Raw genomic sequence first — 23,602 nt, forward strand, 5'->3', positions numbered from 1 at the left:
TATATATATATATATACACACACACACACACACACACTGGGAATGGATTCTAAAACTTCATACTAACCATCCAAATGCTCCTCTTCAGAGCAGAGGATGAATGCATAAACACTGAAGAATTTTCCATCTGACTCTCTATTAAGGGCATGAAATATTAATGGTGTTTTAATAACAAATAAACATCTATTACATTCATTCTTGAAGCCCATCATCAGAGAGTAGGTCATAGCTTATAAACTGAAGCAGGATAGAAATAAACCTGCAAGCAGTATTGACAGAGCTCTTTTCATTGTGTATGTATGTGTGTATGTCGGTGTGTGTCTGTGTGTGTGTGTGGTGTGTGCTTCCACATTCGCATATGCATAGGCCAGAAGACCACCATGGGTTTTCTTCAGGCATTATCTACCTTGTTCTGTGAGATAGGGGTCTCTCACTGGCCTTAAACACACACAGTAGGGTGGATGGTCAGTAAGCAATCAGGATCCACCTGTCTGCAGTTCTCAACACTAGGATAACAAGTACTAGCCACCATAGCCAGGTTTTTGTGGCTGTTTTGTTGTGTGTGTGTGTGTGGAGGGGGGGGGGGCTTCTGAACATCAAACTCCGAGGCTCATGCTTGCACAGGGAACACTTTGCTGCTGAGCTACCTCTCCTGTCCCAGCTCCTTGCATTTTGCATGGTGTCCCCTCCTGCACTATGTCATTGGACTAAAGAAGAACCCTGTGAGATTTTTGTCATAAAGATTTGGAGACAAGATGTTAATGACACCTGGCCTCACTAGACACTTTTTGTTCTTTCTGCACAATTGAAAAGCTTCCCGTGTCCAGGCAAATGGCACAGTATTGGAGAAGAAAGGCCACATGGTGCCACATAGTGCATTATCTGAATAGAAACTCTAGCTTGGCCTTTGCTACTTTGTGAGTCCCTTTTTCATTCCTTCCTCCAGGCCTTTGTTTCCACCCTTCCAACACCCTAATACTAGATAGGAGAGCAAAAAGGGATAGAAAGGAAATGGGGTGATGTCACCATTAAGCTTTTCCCTGATGATCAGGGTGGAATTCCTTGAAGGACATTTATCTTTGCTGTCAGGATATCTAATTTGTTTCTTCTTTGTACATGACTACTCAACAAGCCATGACCAACAACAACCAACAACAGTCAACAACAACCAACAACAACCAATCAACAACCAACCTAGAGGGCTCTAGCATTTACATAACCCACTAAAAAGCTCCCAGAATTCTAAGCATCACACAATCACAGAAACTACCTGCAGTTGGCAAAATCAGGCCCTTGCTAGAGCATGAGGTAAATCATAGTCAGCTGCTGTGGACGATCTGAGGCAGCCCCACATCCCACACCTGGGATAAAGAAGAAAACATATTCTTATAATAGTCCTGTGTATTTTTTTTAAAAGAAACCAAAATTCTCAGTACAGGAAAAACCCATAAAACCCAAAGCATAACATTCACCTCCCACGTAGTCAAAGGCTTGTCAGCCCCAGAGACCTGATACCAGGTGCAGAAATTCTGAGATGGGCAATGTTACTGAAAAATCATCCTGGATCATCCAGAAACATCTCTGGCATGAGAAATGTTATCTCTTCTCCTGGGATTGTAAGATGTCACTGACTATTTCAGACTTGGCTCAATCCATTTGGCAAGAGGAAACAAGTGTGAGATTCTGTCCTAAGAGAACTAGAGACCTGAGTGACAGAGAAGGTTGTCCTTTGGTCTCCACATGCATGAGCATGCGTGTGTGCGCGCACGCATACACACACACACACATATACACACACACACAAACCAGGAAACGTTATGAGATTCAAGGAGAGGATGTGTAAAACAGTTAGCTTTGTGCTTCGCATCATGGTAGTGGCTATTTGTATCGCCCCTCCTCTCCTTCCGATGCTCTGAGACATGTAATCACCTAAGAAGCAGCGTCTGGCTCTAAAAGTCATAAATCCAACTTCTGCCTACAGCTCCATTTCTTCACAGCCCCCTTCATCATGTGGCATCTTTGATTTGACTTTATCATGATGTCCATCCCTTTGAGCTGTTCTCCTAACACATCAGTTCCCAGATTAATCCTCCCTTCATTCCACCATCGTCATCCATCACTTTAATCGGTCTCTAGGTTTTTGCTCTACAGCCTCTCCGTCACACTGCTTAGGCAGCCCAAACCATCTGCCACTGTTCCTGCCTCACTAGCCTCTACCCCATGGTAAAGAAACAATGCAGCTATCCCCTGTCCCAGCTGTGACACTGGCACATCTCGTTACCCAAGCATACCTCCTCTGTTGCTCTTGATAGATCCACTATGCTGTCTGTAAGACCCCGGGTCCACCATCTCTCATGGCTTCACAGAAGAGGGCCTTGCATTCCATTTGCAAAGTGATGAGCAAAGATTTGGGTGTAAACTCTCAGTGTTAAGATTCAGTACTGGCACATTTAGAAGCCTCCAGATCTCTCCTTGCTTCAGTGGAAGATGAGTCAGCTCTGCGTTCTCCTCTAGACCCATGTATCCCTCGAGAGTGGTGCTAGCACCTCATTTGTTACATATGCATTCTGAATTGTCAGGCTTCCTCTCCCCAAAGATCCATGTGAGTACATTCAGAGTCCCCCTACCAAAAAACTGAAAATGAATGCCCTCTCCTCTGTCTTTTGGCCAGCTCCTTCTAATATTGGTTTCTTCCCTCCCCTTCCATTACCTTCCACTTCCCAATTGCTGTCTTCCTTCCCATGAACTTACTCCAAGTTCAGTGAGTAAAACATGAAGTTGTACATGACTCCCTTCCTTTAATTCACCCATCCAGTAATTCAAATGGACATCAATCCTAACTATATTGGATGAATACTTCTAATAACTCCCCATATCTCCATCTACCAGTAATGCAGTCTAGCCTTGCAAGTTCATGCAAAGACACCTAATCTTTACCCTTATTCTATGACCATAAAACCACAAAAACAAACATACAAAAAAAAAGGAGAAAATTGGCCTGTTCTTGCTCTTTCTTGGTATTTTTTAAAATGGCCCTACTGCCTCACAGGGACAAGTCTGTATGACCTGGTTGTAGTGAGCACGGCTACCATAAGAGCCACTACCAAAGGGCAGTGCGTTTAGGGCCTGGTCCCTGGGATGCTGCTGTTTTAAGGTAAAATTACCTTTAAGAGATGAGGCTAGTGTGAGGTGTGCTCTGAAGAAATACTAGGCAAGGTGTGGCCTTAGGGGATACTAAAGGACCCCAACTTCCCTCTTCTACTCTTTATTTCCTAGGAATAGGCCGAGTGTTCTTGCACTGACCATTTTCTGCTACATTGTGAAAACAACCCACTGAGCATGTATGAGGACTTGCTACATAAACCAATTCTCTTTATTAATTTTGTTACACTTTTGGAATTTTTTAAAGAGTTTTCATGATATATTTTGATCAAATGCTTTCCCTTCCCCTAAATCGTCCCATATTCTTCCCATCTTACTACATACTCAACTTCATGTTCTTTTGAAAAAAAAAAACACAAACAAACAATAAAACAAAACAAAATCCAAAATGACTAAAAGCAAAGAAACAAACAAAAAACACACCCAAAGCTTGTGGTCCATTTTATATTGCCCAGCTACACTTGGGATGAAACCCACACTGTTAATGACACTAAGAACCTGAGACTGGATAGGTCATGGGCTCTAGGGAGAAACCTACAACTATTATTCTGTTAAACAGAATAGCAACAAAATAACCAAGATGACTCCTAATGCTATATCCACAGATCAGCGAATGGCTCACCCCTCATTAGGGAAGCTTCTTACAGCAGATGATGGTTAACAGAGATCCACAACTGGACAGTGTGCGGACAGTGGGAGACTTTGGAGCACTCAGCCCTAAATTGATGTCTATGCTAAACCCCTCCCCTCAGAGGTCAGAAATCTCTATGGAAGAGGGAGCAAACAGATTGTATAAGCCAGATGTGTAGATGACTCCCAGGAAACCTTTTATCTTTACAAGTTCATTGCTTCGGCTATTTGTTATAGTGATAGAAAACTGACCAACACATAGCTAACTGAAGTCCGCTGACTGAGACTAACTGGGAATGGCTTTTATAGGTGTAATGATTTTCTGACTAGTGGGCTGCAATGGCCCACGCATGCGCAGCTCAAGCTTCCACATTTACTAACCCCAGAACCTGCCTGACACCCAGAGAAGAACAAAGACAGAGAACCAGGACAGCAAATTAGCTGGTGCCAGCTGTGTGAGAAGAGCAGTTACTGACCTAGGGGATGTGGGCAGAGTATTAAGCCCTCCCCACTATTACAATAAATGAATCTGCTTCTGCTTCTTATCTAGCTGCTGGAGTCTGTGTGGTTGGTTACGCAAGACCCCTACCCCAAGGAGCGTCTTGGGGAGCTGAGGGCTAAGGCAATAGGCTTTCATGTTATTTTTTGAGTTGAGTCTTCTTGCCACAGGGAGCACCACACACCAGAAGGTGTCATAAAAAATAACTTGTGCTTGTCCTGAACATTATTAACTGTGAGATTTGCAATTTCATGACTTAATAGTCCTCCCTTTCATCTACAAAGTGCCCAGTTGTCCCAGACCTCAGTCCTGGAATTCTACCATTCTCATTCAGACCTCCAGGGAGTTAATATCCTTTCTTCGGATGAGGCTTCTGATCCCACATAGTTTTCCCTATTATGATGGTTGATAGTCATCAACAACATGACTGGATTTAAAACTACTTTAGAGGGCCAACAAGACGACTCAGCAATGTAAAGGTGCTTGCCCCCCCCCCCAAACCCCAGTACTGGAGGCCTGACTACCTCGTTTGATCCCTGGAACCGATAAAGATAGATGCAGAGAACTGACTCCACAACCTTTTCTTCTGACCCCCACTTCTTGTTTGCTGAGTAGCCCAGAAAGCCAAGTCTTGTTTGCAAGATCAGGTTGTTCACAAACTCACAGCTATCCACCTGATTCGACCAAATCCTGGGAGGCTGAGTTTCAAGACTTGTGTCACCTCTTTAAGGAGTTGGTTTTTATTTTTAACCAACTTTTGTCTATGTGTTTGGGTGCTTTGCCTACATGTATGTCTGTGCATGCCTGATGCCCAGAGAGGCAAGAAGTAGGAACTGGATCTCTTGAAACTGGAGTTACAAATGTTGTGAACCATTGTCTAGTTGCCAGGGAACTGAACCCAGGTCCTCCTCAATGATAGCAAATGCTCTTAACCATTGAGCTTTCTCTCCAGTCTTTTCCTTTTTTTAAGCATCCAAGTGGGTGTCCATGTGTGTGCCCATATGTGTGTATGTGTATGTGTGTGTGTATTTGTGTGGCTAAATGTATTTTTGTGTGTGAAAATGTTTTTGTGTGTATTTGTGTGACTAAGTGTGTGTGTGTGTGTGTGTGTGTGTGTGTGTGTGTGTGTGTGTGTGTGGTGTGTGTGTGTGTTGTGCACCTGAATGGTCAGGGACAAAAAGATGGAATCAGAACCCTTAAAGCTGGAACTATAGGTTGTTGTAAGCTGCCTAATATAGAGTCTCTACAAGAGAAATATGTGCTTTAAACTGCTGAGCCCACCACCAGGCCTGAGTCAGATCTATTTAATCCTCATTGGGCTACTGTTCCTAGCTTCTCACTCCCATATCAACCCCAGAGCCTCCTTCCCATCCCTCATCTGGATTGTGTTTCTCTGATCCTTACATGTCTTCCCACTGAAAAAGCCTCTCTGAACCAAGTATAATTATGTAACTCCTCTATGGTCAACTTCCTTCAACTCCTTCACCCACAGCAAAGAACGTGTATCTTTCTCCTTGGCAATCATCAAAGTCCAGCCATTTGTTAATTCACCTACTCAACAAACTTTTACTGAGTATCTAGTCTATGCCATCTGTGCCCTTGGCACTGAGGATAAATCAGACATTGATCTCTGTCTAACAGTGTTGGCTGAGGAAGAAAGAAACCAATAATAATCTTAATACGAAGGCAAACTGCATTACTGTTAGAGGGTGGTCTGTGTTCCAGCAGTAGTGATGTAATCTAGGATGCTGGAGCCCTAGGTAGGAAGACCATGAGTTCAAGATTCACCTATGATTCATTGTAAGACTCTGACTGAAGAGGAGGAAGAGGAGCCAAATAAGAAGTAAGTGCTGTGGGGAAAGTAAAAAGTGGCAGAGAAAGATGATCTTGATTTCTGGAGATGGGGATCAGGAGGGTTTCGCGTCTTAACCAAATAATCAGAACACGCCCGACTCAGAAAATGATGTTGCAGCAAAGACGTGGGGGAGGTGGGTTTAAGTCTCAGGAATGTATCCATAGGATTGTCATTCCAGGCAACTGGAAAAGATGGTGTGAAGATCCTGAGGTGGGAGTACAGCTAGTATAATAGAGAGTAGCCCAGAGTCCAGAGAGACTAGAGAGACCCAAGGAAAATGAGGAGAAGGAGCAAGAGCTGCCATCCACAAGGGAAAGGGCCTGACTATGGTCCTCAGTCATTACCCGTCTTATCAATATTACTCAAGGTCACAGTTTCCCAAGTGTGTTGGGTTTCCTTATGTTTTAAAACTTTTACCTTCATCCCAGGCCATTGGTATCCTTCCACCAAGTTCTGACTGCTGCCTCTCATGTGCACCTGTATAGTTTAACCATAGAACTATTGTAGCTGCTAATGCACTGAATGCAAAAGCCCAACCCTTTGACAATATCACCCTGGAAAGAGTTCTTTTGGAGGGGGTCATGAATTCCATCATCCAGTTTTTCCCTTTCTCACCACCTGGCTGGATACAGAATAGATGGATATCAAGAAAAGATGCCGAAGGAGATACGTTGAAATTCCTATCATCTATTTATCATTTATCTATCACCCATCTATCTATCTATCTATCTATCTATCTATCTATCTATCTATCTATAATCTATAATTATTTATCACTTACCTATTACCTCTCTATCATCTATAATCTATTATCACCTATCATCTATCTACCTATTTATAATCTACCTGTATGAATATGTATATGCATATGCACACATGCATGTTCCCATGTGTTTAGGTATCCAGGCACATATGTGTATGTGGAGGCTAGAGAGTGATGTCAGATGTCGTTCCTTGGTCATTTATCCACCTTATGTTTTGAGACAGTCTATCACTAGAACTCATGCCCAGGGTTACCTCTATCTGCTTCCTCATCACTGGGGTTATATGCACGTGCTGACATCTCACTCAAGTCTTCATGCTTACACAGCTAACATTCGCAACTGAGCAACCCCCTCAGACCCTGAAAGTTGATCTTCCTCTTGAAAATTAAGATTGGATTGTTCAAGTTGATATACTCTATTTGAACCTCAGTTCCCTATATGTAAAATGTTCACAGCAGTCTGGTGTCATTTGCCTTCCAGACTTACTCTGTAGCTCTAAAGAGAAAACAGATATGCACATCTCATAGCACAGGTCTGTGCAAGGGGGTGCCATCATTGTTGCCCTGCTGTTAACTGTGAAATATTTTGGGCCTGATAAGCAAGTAGCCTCTGGTTTCACTCACATACCAGTTACATGCCCTTAGTTCAACAGAGGTAATGTGGGGGTGAGGTTTATCTGATGTCACATGTGATTTGTTCTCAAAGTGGAACAAGGGGAGTCTGACTTCTTGTAGAGATGAGCCCCCTCAGTGATGAATGAGGAGGGCCCTTCAATTGATCCATTCATTTTCTGTGAACAGATCCTGCAGCTACTGGCAGGCTGAGCCATGAGTGCCCTGGGAACCTCAAACATCCCTCCCCCAATTTATCGCCACCCCCACAAATTGTCAAAAAAGGCATCATGATAGATAGAGCTCCTGTGTGCCACTAGGTGAGTGTTTAAATCTTTTATAAGACAGTCAATGGCCTTTATAAACCTTCAGAAGAGAATTACATTGTGTCTGAGATGGAGCTGAAAGTCAATGGGAAATTGATTCTGTCTAGCTGGTGCTGTTTCAAGCAGGAGGCTTGCTGGGTGCCTTCAGGATCAAACATACCATCTCCACTGTGCCCTCAGGGCCTGAATTTACTCAAATGGAGAATATTGAGATGCCAAGGTCTTTTTCCGGACTGAGGCACACCACCTCGGCAGCTGCAGGCTCCCAACACAGGTATACCTTGAAGGGCAGTGCCTCCGACTACAGATAGGTATAAAGTATGTTTATCTTCCCAGGAATTGATGTCAACCCCAACTTGATGCCATTGCCTGCACCCCAGGCACAGATGTCGGAAGATGATAAATGGCCATCGATCTGTCCAGCAACAGTAGGGCAAGGCACACCTACAATTACTCTCCTTTGCTAATGACCCCATTAGCCACTGGATCAAACACAGTTAGTGGGTGTGATGATGCTACAGTTATTCCCTTGTCGATACCCATTGGCCTGATCTATACTGTCAGCCAATGGATTCCCAAATAAATAGTAAAGACCCCTATTTGGAAGTAATGGAGTCTGTTATCACAGATCTGGGTAGTTCTGCATCAGAGAGAAGTGGGTGGGCTTTGGTAAATGCATTAAACAGGCACATTAACGGGAGATAGTGGGTAGAAAGAGCACCCAGCTCTGGACTCCACTTTGGAACCTGGAGGACATAGGGTCTTGAATTCTGGTACAATGTCTCAGCAGTGGCCTGACAGAAATCCCTCACCTGCCTAAAGGACTGTTTCTTGAGGTGTTACCTAGTGATGATCTTCATTATTTGGCTACACAGGATTGTTGTGGAGCTGAAATCCAACCGGAAATGGTATACACGAGTATAAGGGCTTGCAGATCAGCTCACTCACTACTGGATGCCAGTCTCAGGATATGAAAAGGTTGTTTTGTTTAATTTTGTTTTGTTTTGTTTTGTTTTGTTTTGTTTTTCCCTGCCCTCTCTCCCTCTCCACCCTCTCTGTTCCAAAGACATATAGACTGGATCAAGCAATGAAAATGACCCCAGGTTGCAGCAGCCAGCATCTGGGTCCTTCTCAGCCATCCTCAGATAAACAAGCTGCTATACCTATTTCACAGACGTGGCCACTGGAGCTTAGGGACTCTCAAGAAAGAATGAAGTCAGAGGCTGCGATTACTGCAGGCCTACTTGTCATGATCAGTCTCTAAGGGCCCGTGGGTAAGAAACACTGATAAAGACCCCAAGGTCAGACTTGCGGCACATCCTAGAAGGTGGCTCTCCTGAGGTCAAGCCCTTCCTCCTCTCCCGCTGCAATTTCCCTCACTAAGGAGCCCTTTTGGCATGCTCAAGGTCAAAGTGCCCTTTGCATTTCTCTAAACTCTGCCTTGTTTTGCAGAGGTTGGGAGAAATTCAGAGATTTTGACATGGTGAAAAGGGAGAACTAAATTATTGAAATGAAACTGGTCCTGTTTTAATGGGATGTTTGCTTGCTCTATCATATTGTACTTGTTACCACTACCACCACCACCACCAGCATCACTAACAGCAGCGCCATCACACAGAAACCCCTCAAATCTATAGAAAGTCAGCATTCCACACTAAGCTGGTGGCTGTAAGAGGCAGGCAAAAGGTTCAGAATTATTTTCACTATCTGCAAGGGAAACCTTGGTATCAGGTTCAGATGAAAGGCCAAATGGAGCGAAATTCCAACATCCCTGTTCTCCTTTCAGTTATCGAGGTCTGGGCTAGACAGTCAGGTGTGTTTGAACTTCAGTCAAGGAGCTCTATTTGAAAACCCTTCAGGGTGCCAGAGAGACAGTCCTTTTCCCCATCATCGCTCTACCCCAGGCAAGCTCCAAAAGGAAGAGCAAATATCACTGGTCACCACGGAGGGATGGGAGAGAGAGCAGCAAGGTGGTAGGGTTGTTAAAAATGAGGTCAGGCAGGAAGGGATGGCAGAAGAGATCTTCCCTATTGTCAGACAGAGGCATAAATAAAGACTCTGTCAGCTAGAAATTCAGCTCTTAAACCCTGAAAAAATGAGAAAAATCTCCATGGTCAGAAAGGGCACATTGCCTGACAGATAGATAGAGCTGGGTTTGAGCCAAATGCCACTTGACAGTTTGCAAAGGAGTCGAGTATGAGAGGCACAGAGCTCAGCCTCAGTGTTTGTTACCTGGAAGATGGGCATAAGGCAACGACTCATGTGTTTAGGAGCAGCATTTCCATGGGATTGACAAGCCAAGCATACATACACACATCTTGTCACTCATCAGACAAATAATGAGCTCCGATTACACGCTGGCACTCTGCTAGCCATCAAGATTAGGCAGGAATGGACCAAGCTTGCTAACTGCCATCACGGGATTGGAAACTTAGCAGTGGGAAGGTTAGATGTAAGCACTCATAGGAAAGACAGAAGTGGCCTGGTGTGGCCATGAGACCAGGGGAGGAGATGAGGGTTCAGATGACAGGGTCTGAGAGTCTGGAGAAGCAAACGGCATAGTCAGGACAATGAGTACATTCAGGGGATTTAAGCAAATCAAGAATTACAGTAAGAGAAGTAACAACCAAGTTTTTGATGTTCAAAAAAAGCATTTACATAAATAGAAAGCGGGGTTGGATGGGAGGCTCTGGGTCAGAACTGAAGGTATTGATGTGAATTCGTGTGTTTAAACTGTAAGCTTTGGAAGTGGATATAAAACAGTGGTCATCAGCCAGGATTTACTCTTTCCCTCAGGGGAAACCTGGTAAAGTTTGAAAATATTTGAGTTTATAACAACTGGAAATAGGTGGGAACTGCTACTAGAATGTGGAGGTTATAGACAAAGCATGGTGATAAATATCCTGCCGTGCAAAGGAAAAGCCCACAGCAAAGAATTATTCACTTTAAAATATCACTAGCTGAGGCAAAGCATCCAGATCAGACAGGAGCATATGTGTTTGTATAGGTAGATGGATGGATGATGGATGCTATATGAATGGGTAATAATAGATGTCATGATATCACAGATAGATTATATATATATATATATATATATATATATATATATATATATATGAGAGACAGAGACAGAAAGACAGAGACCCACAGAGAGAACATATTCTGTTCACATAGCCTATATATATATATATATATATATATATATATATATATANTACATACATATATATACATACATAGTAATGATAGATAGATAGATAGATAGATAGATAGATAGATAGATAGATAGATAGATAGATAGATAGATAGATGAATGGGTGGGTGGGTGGATGGATGGATGGATGGACAGATAGATAGACAGATAGAGCCCTGATTTCTTTTCCTGTTGCTGGGATAAAATGCCTCGAAAAGAGCAACATATAACGAACAGGATGATTTCAGATCACAGTTTCAGGTCACTGCCTGTCATAGGAAGTAGCATCACAATCATAATCAGGGATAGAGCAGTGAATGCACTCCATGCTGGTACTCACTTCCAGCCATTGAAGTTCAAGATTCCCCTGCCTAGGGGATAGTGGGAGGTGTCCCACCTTGATCAAAACACTCATAAGCGAGCTTAGAAGCCTGGCTCTAAATTTGGTCTAGTTAATAATTAATACTAGCTCTCACAGATGAACTGGTGGCAGGGCTGGTGATAGAGAACAACACATGAAGGAACAATGAGAAAAGCATTTCTAAAATTAAGAATCTGGATGATTACGTTATGAGTTAATACATGTCTTAAAACCTTTGTGAAGTTTAGAGTGGAAAGCATATAAGAAAATGTGTTATATTAACTCCATTGTGTATGCTGAAATACAGCATAATGCTCCTGTAATAAGTCCACATCCCGTTCAGCATGCTCAAGTCCAGGACAGACGTGAAAGAACTAGACACGTATTTCAAAGTTATCTTAGACTCATTGAATTGTGGGTATTGTTGTCATTCAGTTTCATTTGAGATGAGGAATTCATATGTAGCCCTGGTTGGCATGGAACTCACATGTAGACTAATCATGAACTCACGAAAATGTGCATGCCTCTGCCTTTGCCTTACAAGCACTGGGAGCAGATGTGTGCACAACCACATGTGGCCATTTCTTCCCCCCCTCCACACACACACACTTTTCTAAAAGAGAGAGAGACAAAGACAAAGAAATAGAACACATTCTATTCATATAGCCATCGTTTTTGTTTGTTTTTGTGTGTGTGTTTATTTGTTTGGTATGCATGCATGTATTTGAGCATGTGTGTATACCAATACATGCACGTGGTGCTCAGAGGATAGCTTGTAGGAGCCAGTTACTCACATGATGTGAGTACTTCTGTGGCAAGGCAGGCACTTTCCCTCAATGAGTTATCTCACTGGCCTTGTAGACACACTATCATTAACTAATTTATCATCACAAAATAGCATTGTATCAAAATAATTTTTTTAAAAAAAAATAATACTGTTGAATTGAAAGGTCATTATACCTCCAGTGAAAACCGACACTCAATTAGCCAATCAGGAAGCTGCTTGTCAATTGCCCAGTGTTTCTCCTGGCTGAAATGGTCTGAGAACTGACCCACAAGCAATCTGGGCTGAGCTGTGCTCCTAGACCTTCTTCATCTGCATGATACAGCTTACGCTATTCTGCAGAACACCAGCAAGACTCACATGAGACATGAAATGTAGGCGCATGTTGATTTTAATATTTAATGAAGTCTCGGCAGTGGGTTTGCTACCCACTCAATGGTTTAGGTTCCCAAATGAAAGACACAGCCTTTATACAGTTCAGTAGCTGGGCTGCTGCCTAACCTTCACTCGGCTTATCCTAAGTTATTACTTACTAATTCTATGCTATATCTTGGCTACTGCCCAACTGGGCTATGCTCTGGGCTGCACTCTCCTGGCTCCTTCACATGGAGGCCATGCCTTTTTGCCCTGCACTCCTCTCAAGCATGGTGTAGCTACTCCTCTACACTCTCCCTGCATGGCAGATCCCTTCTTCCTTCCCTCCAGGTTCCAAGTCTGGGAATCCTAAAGTCCTCCCTGTCTGTCCTACCCAGGTATTGGTTGTTGGCATCCTTATTTACCAATCAGAACCAACTGGGGCCAGGTTCCCTTGCTGCCTTACTCTATCATACACACTGTCAGACTCTCATGTGCAAACAATGTTGGGGACCCAAATTAACTTTAGTATATAAGCATTGGGTCAAACCCACTTACAGACTTGCTTTGTAACCTGTGAAGTGCTTGTCTGTGTGAAATGATGCATGTACACAGAGGAGTACTCAACCTGACTGTAAGAACTCATAATTCTCTTGTTGGCATTAGCCCTTTGCCACCTTTAACCCACTCAATTCCCCCATTAAACAACGCCATTGTCAGGAAAGCGCGATCATTTACAGGCAAGGAAAGTAAAGGAGCTTTGATCTAAAACTCACTCCAAAAATGGATACTTCTGGCAGAATAGATAGCATCATCTCCCCCATCACCATAGTGTCTTCCTGCCTTGCCTACTGAAAGCTCTGTTCTCCTAGCAGTAAGACACCTTTCAGGCAGAATGGCCAATACACCTTTAACCAAACATACAAACTTCAGAAGGTCTCCAGGCTCTGTGCAACCTCAGCTGTCTCACAAAGCCTGGCTCCCAGCAGGAAGGCAGCCACTGAGCAGTTCTCATGCCTTCCATATACTCTGCTTAGGCTCCTGTAATGCCCTGCAACACATGTTCCTCCACTTCAAGGTTACCCTTGTCAGTCATGACAAGCCACAGTTAGCCAAAGGGAAACACTGAGTTAAGCAAGAGGCTAACACAGGGAGGGCTCCTCCAAGCGTGGAACGCCCTCTTTAATGACTCCCTGGGCCATGGGACTATGTCAAATTGTGACCAAGAGGGACAACTGGTGATCAGGGTGAATGGTTCCTGCTGCCAGGACTAGTCACCCTGTATGCTGTTCCCAGAAAGTCCCTGATGAAGAAGTTGCCATATTTATTTGCTTAGAAGGGATTTGGGCTTCTTTATTGAAATTAAAACAAATTCAAACTCTTCAGAGACTATGCATAAAGTAAAAAGGTCACCAGGTTCTACCCGTTAAGATCTTTAATTCCACCCATAAATGAGATCGTGGCTGTGACTTCGGCAATTATGGAAAGAGCAGGGAAATCAGAGCATGAAGGTCTGAAGTGAAGAGCTCCACTCAGTAGTCTGGCTGCCTCTGTAAGCATCCGAGCCTGTGTCCTATAGGCTCTTTCTGTCGAAAGTGAGGGAAGATGTAACCACATTCTTGGGCAGTGTCTCACGGTTGCTATGTGCTCTAGCTGAGGGTCTGTACCCTAAACCCTCAGCTGCCAGACTCCAACATTCCTCAGCGTGAAATCGTTCCCACACCAGCGCTGTGGCCATTAAAGCACATGCTTCCCGGAAGTGGGAAGGTCTCTCGTCCAGGTGGTCATGATTTTGGAGTCCCCTGTTAATGCAAATTTCAAGCTGAGAAATGATTTCCAGGACCCAGAGAGATAGTTCAGCAGTTACGACAAGCACTTGGTCCACTACAAGAACTATCCCGGACTTCAGTTCCAGAGGATCTGTCGCCCCCTTCTGGCCTTTGAGGGTACTGCATGCAGGTAGTAGACATACCTTATGCAGGCTAACTCTCATAGACATAAAATAAAAACAAGTAAATCTTTAAAAAAAAAAAAGAAAAAGAAAAGAAAAAGGGAAAAAGAAAACCGATTTTGGATGTCACTCTGGTGGGATTCTAGCACTTACATTTGTATAAGTACCATTGCTATTTGCCTTTTCAATAAATGTCTATATGGCCAAGTCCCAGGCAGGTCCTGCTCGTGTACTTGCAAAACAAAAGCTGACTAGTACTGTGATAATTAGTCAGCTGGCAGTGACTGAAGCGCTTAATGAAATGAAGCATGAACTGTTTGAGAAAGCAATTGAAAGCCATCATACATGCCATGAATCATCTCTCAAAGGCACGTTTATTAAATCAGAAGTCATAACTTTGATATTTTATCTAACAGGTTTGGTACTCTTTTGAGAATCTATTGGTGGGTTAAAAAAAGGGGGGCAGATGGTTCCAGAGCTAGATTGAAGGGGGTGTGGGAACCTGGCAGACACCAATTAAACAGACCAGACAGAAAAATGCTGTTCCCCAATGTTTGTAGGGTTATGGTCTTGAGATAGAATTCAAAGACGTCTTTGTATATGAATGAGCAATGAAGCAGGGTGAGACAAGGATGCTTTGGAGATCTGCCTGAGATTGGACAAACGGGGTGACTCAAGAGTCTGATCAGTGATGGATTAGGGAGTTTGAAAAATGTCTTCATTTGGAGAAACTTCAGTCAAGCTAGAGTCAGGGTGATGCAGGCCCCTGTTTTGACTTGCTCAGGGTACCAGGGAGCTGGGGAATCAGACCCCCCCTTCTTCGTTCTGAGCTCCTCAAAGACACCTGCTCCTTTCAGTTGGAGCAAATATATATCACATCAATGTCACATCCAACAGCTATTGTCCCAGGCTCTTCTTTGGGTGATCAAATGAAAGTGGTTTGAACAGCCTGTGAAGATGTTTGGCTCTTTTGACTGCTGGCAGCAGTAAATTGGCGGATCAAGGTGACATTGTCCCCTGCAGCTCAAAACGGCAATACTTCTTAGAGCTTCATATTCATAAAAGCAGACCTGGAATCCTTGTAGATGTCCCCCTTGTGCCGAAAGTAAAAGGGACTTTCCCTTTTAACTGCTCTGACACAATGCAGCCATTCTGCAGCCTTTTAAGCCCATCCCTCTTCTGACCTGAACATGGTCCAGCTGTTAATTTAGCTCACCCTTCACACAGAACAACACCTATCCCAATGATGTCTTTCCTCCCATTATAATCAAACCCAGCCCCTGGAGCTGTGTGTTCATCACAAGAGTGAAGCTGGGCAGGGACACATTTGAAAGAGAAGCAACCACCCTAGCAGGTGATGATATGCCTTTCCTTCCTTACCTATATTAATTAAAAGATATCCAATGCCAAGGCCAAATGAAAGTCAGGAAAAAGTTACATGATGTGAATAAAAATTGCCAGTGAATGCAATGGATACATGCTTTCAGACTCTCTTTTCAAACAGGCTGTAAAACTGGTTATTCTCCAGATGCCCACGGCATTTACCAACATCAGCTCCTGACACGACAGTGGAGGAGGGAAGAGGAGAGGCCGCTCGCATCACAGCATCATCTCTCAAGCTCCTAATAACAAATGTGTCTTGTGACCACCCAATGGCTTGGCCCTCCGACTGCTTCCGATCTGGTAGTCTGGGTGAGCATGACTCAACAACCTGCATTTCTCAGAAGATCTTAAGGAACACTGATCATGGATGGAATTTGCTGGTCCACAGCCTAAGAACCCCTTCTTGATACACAGAAAGCCCCATTGGCAAACCCACACTATTTCTACAAGGCAGTATGGTCATATGAAATTCATAGGTCTTCTGACATGGTACTAGTGCCACTGAGCAGTTCATTGTGTTTCTTAGTTTGCTTTTATGTTCAGTAAACATCCTAGCCTTTTGGTTTAGAAATATCTACAGTGTGCTCGCTTCGGCAGCACATATACTAAAATTGGAAATATCTACAGTATGACAGAGACTATGTCAGTCAGGGAATATATGTATATGTATGCATATGTGTATGTATATATATATATATGTGTGTGTGTGTGTGTGTGCATATGAATATGCATATGTATATGCGTATGTGAATATGTATGAATGACAGGGAGCTATTAAAATGGCTTACATGCTATGGTCCAGCTAGTCCCACAGTGGCTGAGAACGTCCAATAATCCAGTAGTTGTTAAGTCTGCAAGGCTGGATGTCTCAGTCAGTCTTCAGTACACTCCCGAACCCTGAAGATGTAGTCTCTAATGCCAGTGAAGGAATGGACTTGCTAGCAACAGCAAGGGCAAGCAGGTGAAGAGAGAGGCAGCTTGCTTATTCTATGTCCTTCATATAGATGGACAACAGAAGGTGAGGCCCAAATAAAAGGTGGATCTTCTCACCTCCAACATCCTGATCAGAAGTGGGTTGTCCTACTTCAAATGATTCATTTAAGAAAAAAAAATGCTGCACAGATACACCCAGCCATTTGTGTTTTGGTTAAATCCAGATGTCAAGTTGACAACTAAGAGTAGCCACCTCATGCCGTGAGAATTGATGTGAGGGTTGATGTGGAAAAGGCACTCAGATCCCTCAGACGCATCACAGCTGTAAGCCCCAGGCTGGGGTCAGAGAGGCTGAGGCCCTTGCCTGGCTATACAACCCTAAGCTGTAACTGAAACCCAGGTCTGAGGATAGCTTGCTCAAGCCATTTGCTCTCACACTTCTCTGGGGAAAGTGAAATACCCTGCTGATTCTAGCAGAGTGGCTCCCTGTTTACCTCGTGGATGGTCCCTAACTGGGCCAGTAGTCTTCAGCCTTGGTTGGCTCCATTTTAGCATCCTCGGGGGAGTTAGTGAGGATAACAGTGTCAGGTCCTGCTTCAGAGATTTTGACCAACTGCTTGGAGTAGGGCAGGTACATATAATATTTTTAAAGCTCCCTAGGTGATTAAGCTGAAACTGAGCTTGGATGGATACATGGACCACAGGATTCTCAAAGGCAGGGTGTGTTGTAGGAAAACAATGTACTATCAAGTACTTCTTAGAAATGCAAGCCCTCTTTAGGAAGATCTCTTTTGGGGAGCCCCACTGGCTACCCTTTAGCCAGCCCACTAGGACTCCAGACCCTTCTGATGGATGCCATTACAGAAGATTGCTGGAGCTGAGGGATAGAACCATGTATTGGAAGGCTGAGACAGACACGAAACTAAAAGCAAAGTGTCTGAAGGGATAATGATACATTGCCCAGGAAGATGCTGGAGCCAGCAATCACGGCAGGAGACAGTGTTTGTGGGAAGTGGAGAAGAGCTAACTATGCTAGAACAGAATCTGGGTGAAGGCAAAATTATTACCAGGGCCCCGAATGACAGACACAGGAACTGGAGTGGCTGATATAGGGACAAGGCAAGAGGTGGAGGTGACACTGGAGAAGCTTCTAGAGCTTCCTGAAGGGTGGACTCAAAAATGGGAGGTCGTGGCTTAAGCAAACAAGTAGCAAAGAACAGTATGACTTCCTTGGAGAGCAAAAGCCACCATCAGAGGTAAAGTACTCAGGCAGCTATGATTCATGGAGCCGACCCTAGGGACCAAACAACACACCAATTCCAATTCTCCTGATGATGCTGCCTGTACGGCAACTCGGTTATCAGCCCTTGAGCAAGTGAGAGACAAGGTCTCTGAACTTTACCTCCATCATCTCCAACATGAGTTCAGTTTCCCATAGCAAAAGTATGATGAAGACCAGAGAACTACAAAGCAATGACTGCAGCTAGCCCAGGGCCTGCACTGAGTGCTGCGTTAGGATGAAGACTGCATTGAGGGTTTCACATGATAAATTACAGCCCCCTAAAGCCACTGTCCACATGGGGCAGTAAAGAGGATGCAATCCCCCACTTAAGAATTCCCCGCTAAAGTAACAAGGACCACAGAGCGCAACCAATGAAGAACGTGCACAATGAGGGTAATTCTTTCTGCACTTGGTGGTTGGGTTGCGAAGCTAGTCCAAATCTGCTTTAATATGGGGTCTCTTTGAATTCATACCCAAGGCCCTGACATGAGGAAACCATTAAGATCCCTACACCCATAGCTTGTCTAGTTTCCCACCTGGCAGTCATACAATTGGCAGAGACTTGTCCTTTGAAGCAGTGTTTAATAAAAATAACAAAAGTAAAACCTCTACCTAGAGCAATTAACTTAAAAGCCTATGGCCAGCCTAGCTTTGGAAATGAACACACACCACAGATGGCCACATTTACTCCTTTTCCCACTACTCGTTGATCATATATGTTCTGTGCATGGGGCATAAGAAGAGCTGGGCTCACATAGCTAGGTATTGTTGCTATCTCATACTTAGTGTCATTGTGTGTCATGCCTTGTGCTCAGAAGCAGGGCTCAAAGGTGAATAACAGGAAAGATTATGTCCCATTTAACCTTCATTGGGTTTCCCTACTAGACTGCTGGAGACATCTCTCACACTATTAGGAGGGCAAGGCTGTCATTTCCATTTTATAGACAGGAAAACTAAGCCTCGGGTGGACTAAACCATAATTACAGCAACTGCTTTGATGATTGAAAGGCAGGGCTGGGATCTGAACTTACAGCAGTCTGAATGCCATGTTAAATGAGAACGAGGACCAGGTCATTCCTCTTCTTTGTAAACCTTGGGGTTCTCGCCCATGAAAATAATGGCCTTTAAAAAGAATGTCTTGAGTCTATACTGTCATCATCTATCTTTTTAAATTGGCAACCTCCTGGTGTTTGAGGTAAATATACTTCCTTAGAGCCTATTGGATGTTAAGGCCAATCACCCAGTCTTGTCTCTGACAGATCAGCAATTGAAATCCAGAGAGGAGAAGGGAATTCACCAAGGCCACACAGCAGAAAATATAGACAAAATCAGGTCTTCAAGCCAGGGCCTTGAAATGATCATGTATCTTCCATTTCTCAAGCATGCAGACATGCACACAATTAAACACCATCAATAATGCCATCCGTTATAGCTAATTTTTGAGAGAGAGAGAGAGAGAGAGTTTGCATGTGTGTGTGAGTGTGTAAGTGTGTGAGTGTGTATGTGTGCATGTGCATGTGTGTGTGCATGTGTATGTGTGTGTATGTGTGCACATGCATGTGTATGCACTTGTGTAAGTGTGTGTGTGTATGCAGGTTCACTAGCACACACTACATGCACATCTATGCAGCTTACTATTTTGGATATGCTGGCTGGCCAGGGAATCCCCTAGAGCTCTCTGTCTCTGTACCTCTAATTCTGTGGTTCCAGACATGTGCTACAGCATCCAGCATTAGCGTGGGTACTGAGAACCCAAACTCCGGCCTTCATGCTTGTTCAGAAGCAGGTTACCACTGAGCCAAGTCTCCAGGCACTGTCATATTTAATTTTTATCACTAAGAAAAGCAACACTGAAAGAAGAGGTGACATCAGCTTTTCTCTCTAGCAAAGGATTCTTCTTGCTTTGTTGAGTGACTAAAGGGAAACCTCCAGAGAGCCTTACCCAGTTACCAGGAAGCCCACTCTTCCAGGACAGACAAGGGGACTTACAGGATCATCAAAGTCCTAGCGATGAAGCCTGGCTCTTGCCGTCTTCTATCACAGACAAAGGACCCAACGGAGGAGAGTGACATAAAAAGCTGCCTCACAATCACATGCCACTTGTCATTAGTCTATATTCATCTTGCTATGTGGGTAGAAGAAACTGCACCTATGAAAACTCAGAAAACCCACTTGTCTGTCTCAAGGGACTGATCTACAGGAACCGTGTGCCAAGTGACAGGCAGCTCAACCTCTCCCCTGTTAGAGAGGCAGAATGGGAGCCAGGCTTATAAACCTTAATACTACCCATCCTTCTCACCTCCCTAAGGCTCACAGTCCCTCTTCTGACTCTGGGTTCGCGTTTTTCCATTTGTTGAGGTTTCCTCTCATAGATAAAATTCTGTGTCCATGCACGTGGAGGCCACCGATAGACACCAAGTATCTGTTCCGTTGGTCATTCACCTTATTTTTCAAGTCAGCATCTCTCACTGAACCGGGAACACTGATTCCCTTAGACTGGCTGGTCTGAATGTCCCAGGAATCCTCCTGTCACTTCCTCTGCAGCACCTGGATCACAGGCATACGCTGTGGTGCCCAGCTGTGTTGATTTTACACGGATTCTGGGGACTAGAACACGGGTCTTGCATGGCAAGCACTTTACTGACTGAAGAAACATCTCCCTTAAAAAGAGAAATTGTAACCAACATGGCTGAGTTCTCCGGAAGCACTGGCCATGTTAAGCCTTGTGTGGAGGCAGGGAGAAATGGCGGCTGAGGTGAGGTGAATTCACTGGCCAAGTGTCATGCCACGTGCCGTCTCAGATGCTCTATAAAAACTGCTTCACCACCCCTGGCTTAGGCTCACTCGGTACACAGAGGGGACTGCTGTGATTCTTCTACAGTTGAATTCACAGAACTCTCTTCCTCTCTGCCATCACAATATTAGAGAAGCTGAGTACCCAAGTCCCCAGGACTCGCAGTCCCCAAATGAAATATGTATCCCATCTCTGACTTGAGCCGTGTGAAAACTTCTTCAAAGCTGACCATGCACTGTACCTCATGACTTGAGCCTTGTGTTGACAAACACAAACAATATGTTGAATATACAGAGATGCATGCACTTAATAATGTTAATTCTCATGGGAAAGCTAAAATAAATAAATAAATAAATAACCTACATTAGCCTGGCCTGGTTGACTTTCCACATATGGTAATTCTCCAGCAGCCAAGTGCATGGTGTTAATATGTCCAAGACATTGTCTCACACAAGGCTGACATCTATAGGGGAGGACAGATGGGCTTCTCCCATAGTGAAGGATGAATATTTACTTGATTGGCTTCCTAGGGATGTCAGCTCTAGGACGACTAGAGCGGCTTCTCCTGTCCAACCAGAATCAGAAGGAGCCTAGGAGCAGACACAAGCAGAGAGTGGTTTCCTGGAAATGGATGCACTTGTCCCTGTCCATCCCCTCCTGAGCACACCCAATGCATCCTGAACACAGCACAGAAGCCAAGCATGATTGGGTCTGGTCAGTACCTGGATGGGAACATAGACAAACTCACACTAAGTATAACCTGCAGGTATGTATTAAATATTTAATGACTTTGAATTTTCTTTCTTCAACAGACTAGCCCCCAGCTTATGTCCATGGATGTCTGTGGTCTGTATTGCTCTTCCAGATCTGATGCTCAGTCCAACTCTTGGTGCACAGTGTGTGCTCAGTAAAGTTTTCTTGGCCAATTCAACCCATCAAACAAGTGAAGAAGGAGGGTGCTATCTGTTGTGTAGTTGGTTTTTTTTTTTAAGTTATATTCCCCCCACACACACACCATTATGGTCAAAGATGGTCATTCTTAATTTTGTGAAGTCGGCAGGGTATTTGAGGTATTTGAGGAGTGGATGACTCTTGAGTTAAAGTCTGTATTAATTGGTACAGCAGAATCATCTGGGGGCTCTGGGAGGCACTGTGTCTGATTCCCCACTGCAGCTGCTCTACAGCGAGACTCAGGCTTTATTACTCTTTAAAGGATTTGCAGGTGATTCCTACAGTGGCCAGGATCAGTGGTCCTATAGCAATGATTCTGTGTCCCCCCAGAACAGACTCAGCATCATCTGGGTACATGCCAGAAATGTCTCTGCACATGTACCAGAGACAAAACACAGGGGTTGTGTGGACTCTACACAGCTCTGCAGGTGAGTCTGTGAGCAAGCCAGTAATGAAAGCCAGATGCTGTTCCCTGTGCGACTGCAGCCCAGCATGGGAAGATGAGGCAGGATCCACTCCTTCAGCTCAGAGCTTGAGATAGAGAATGGAGCCTGCAGGAGCTGAAGCAGCCCCAGGGTATGTGTCGCTGCTTCCTGTTCTAAAAATTGCTACATCTGTACATGCAACTGCTAATAAAAATGTCTGCGCCGTGGGCTTGAGGGCTTTATTAATCACTGCTTCGGTGCTCCAGATCACCCCTTGGCAGAAGGAGCGGAGCGCATGCTCACCAAGGGCAGGCTAGCAATCTGGCTCAATAGTTTCCTGCATCCCTACTCTAGGCCAATGGGGATGTCCCAAAATTCCATCATCTCCCAGTGGGCTTCTCTGGGTTCTTCCTTTGTCCTCAGTCTGATTCAGTTGGCTTCTCTAGCCAGTCCCTCCCTGTATCAGGCCCACACAGACTCTATTTGAACTTCCCCAGAGCCAGCCTATTGAAGGGACCTGACCTGAAGGTCTGACCTTCTTGGCCTCAAGGACATCTTGGGGACAACAGGAGAAAGGGGGAAATTCCTTTAGAAATGTCAAACTGAAAAGCAGAGGCAACAAAAGGAGAAGACCATAGGATCCCAGCAGACACTGGGTAAGCAGGAAGCAGGGGCACAGAGCTTCAGTGTCAGGCAGACCTGGAGTAAAATGAATTAGACAACCTCAAACATGCTCCGTGTTTGAGGTTCAGGTTGTATATCTACACAGCTTCTACACAGCTAATGGGAGTTACCATGGACTATCAGGAAGTAGTTGGTCGTCTATCAGAATATTAGGCATTGTGTGTTGGTTATCCTAGGATGTTGGAGTAAGGATGGGGGGAAGGGAGGAAAGGAATGAGAAGGAGAAGAGAAGAGAAGAGAAGAGAAGAGAAGAGAAGAGAAGAGAAAGACCCCCCCCCCACACACACACACACTTTGTTATAAAGAAGAAAAGGCACAGCTCTCTGTCTCTTGAGACACCCAGTGTGGTGCTCTAAAAACCCCAATGTGGCTGACCAGTATTATGGGACACTGATATTTGAAGACTATAGTCAAATGATAGAGGCTTTTGACTGGCAAAAGGATAAAGAAAGGAGAGACAGACAGACAGACAGGGGATAAAATGATGGCATGACAATGGCAGTTAGAATGACAGTTTACACTTATGCAGGATGCCCATGCAGCATGAGCATGCGCAAAACTTCCTGAGGTCATTCTTCCTCAAAGATGCAGAGTGAGGAGGTTTCCAGACAGTAGTAAAACAAAAGTCAAGACCTGACCAAGAATGGCAGAGCTGGACTC

The sequence above is a fragment of the Mus caroli genome, chromosome 8 (assembly GCF_900094665.2).
Source record: "Mus caroli chromosome 8, CAROLI_EIJ_v1.1, whole genome shotgun sequence".
NCBI lineage: Eukaryota > Metazoa > Chordata > Mammalia > Rodentia > Muridae > Mus > Mus caroli.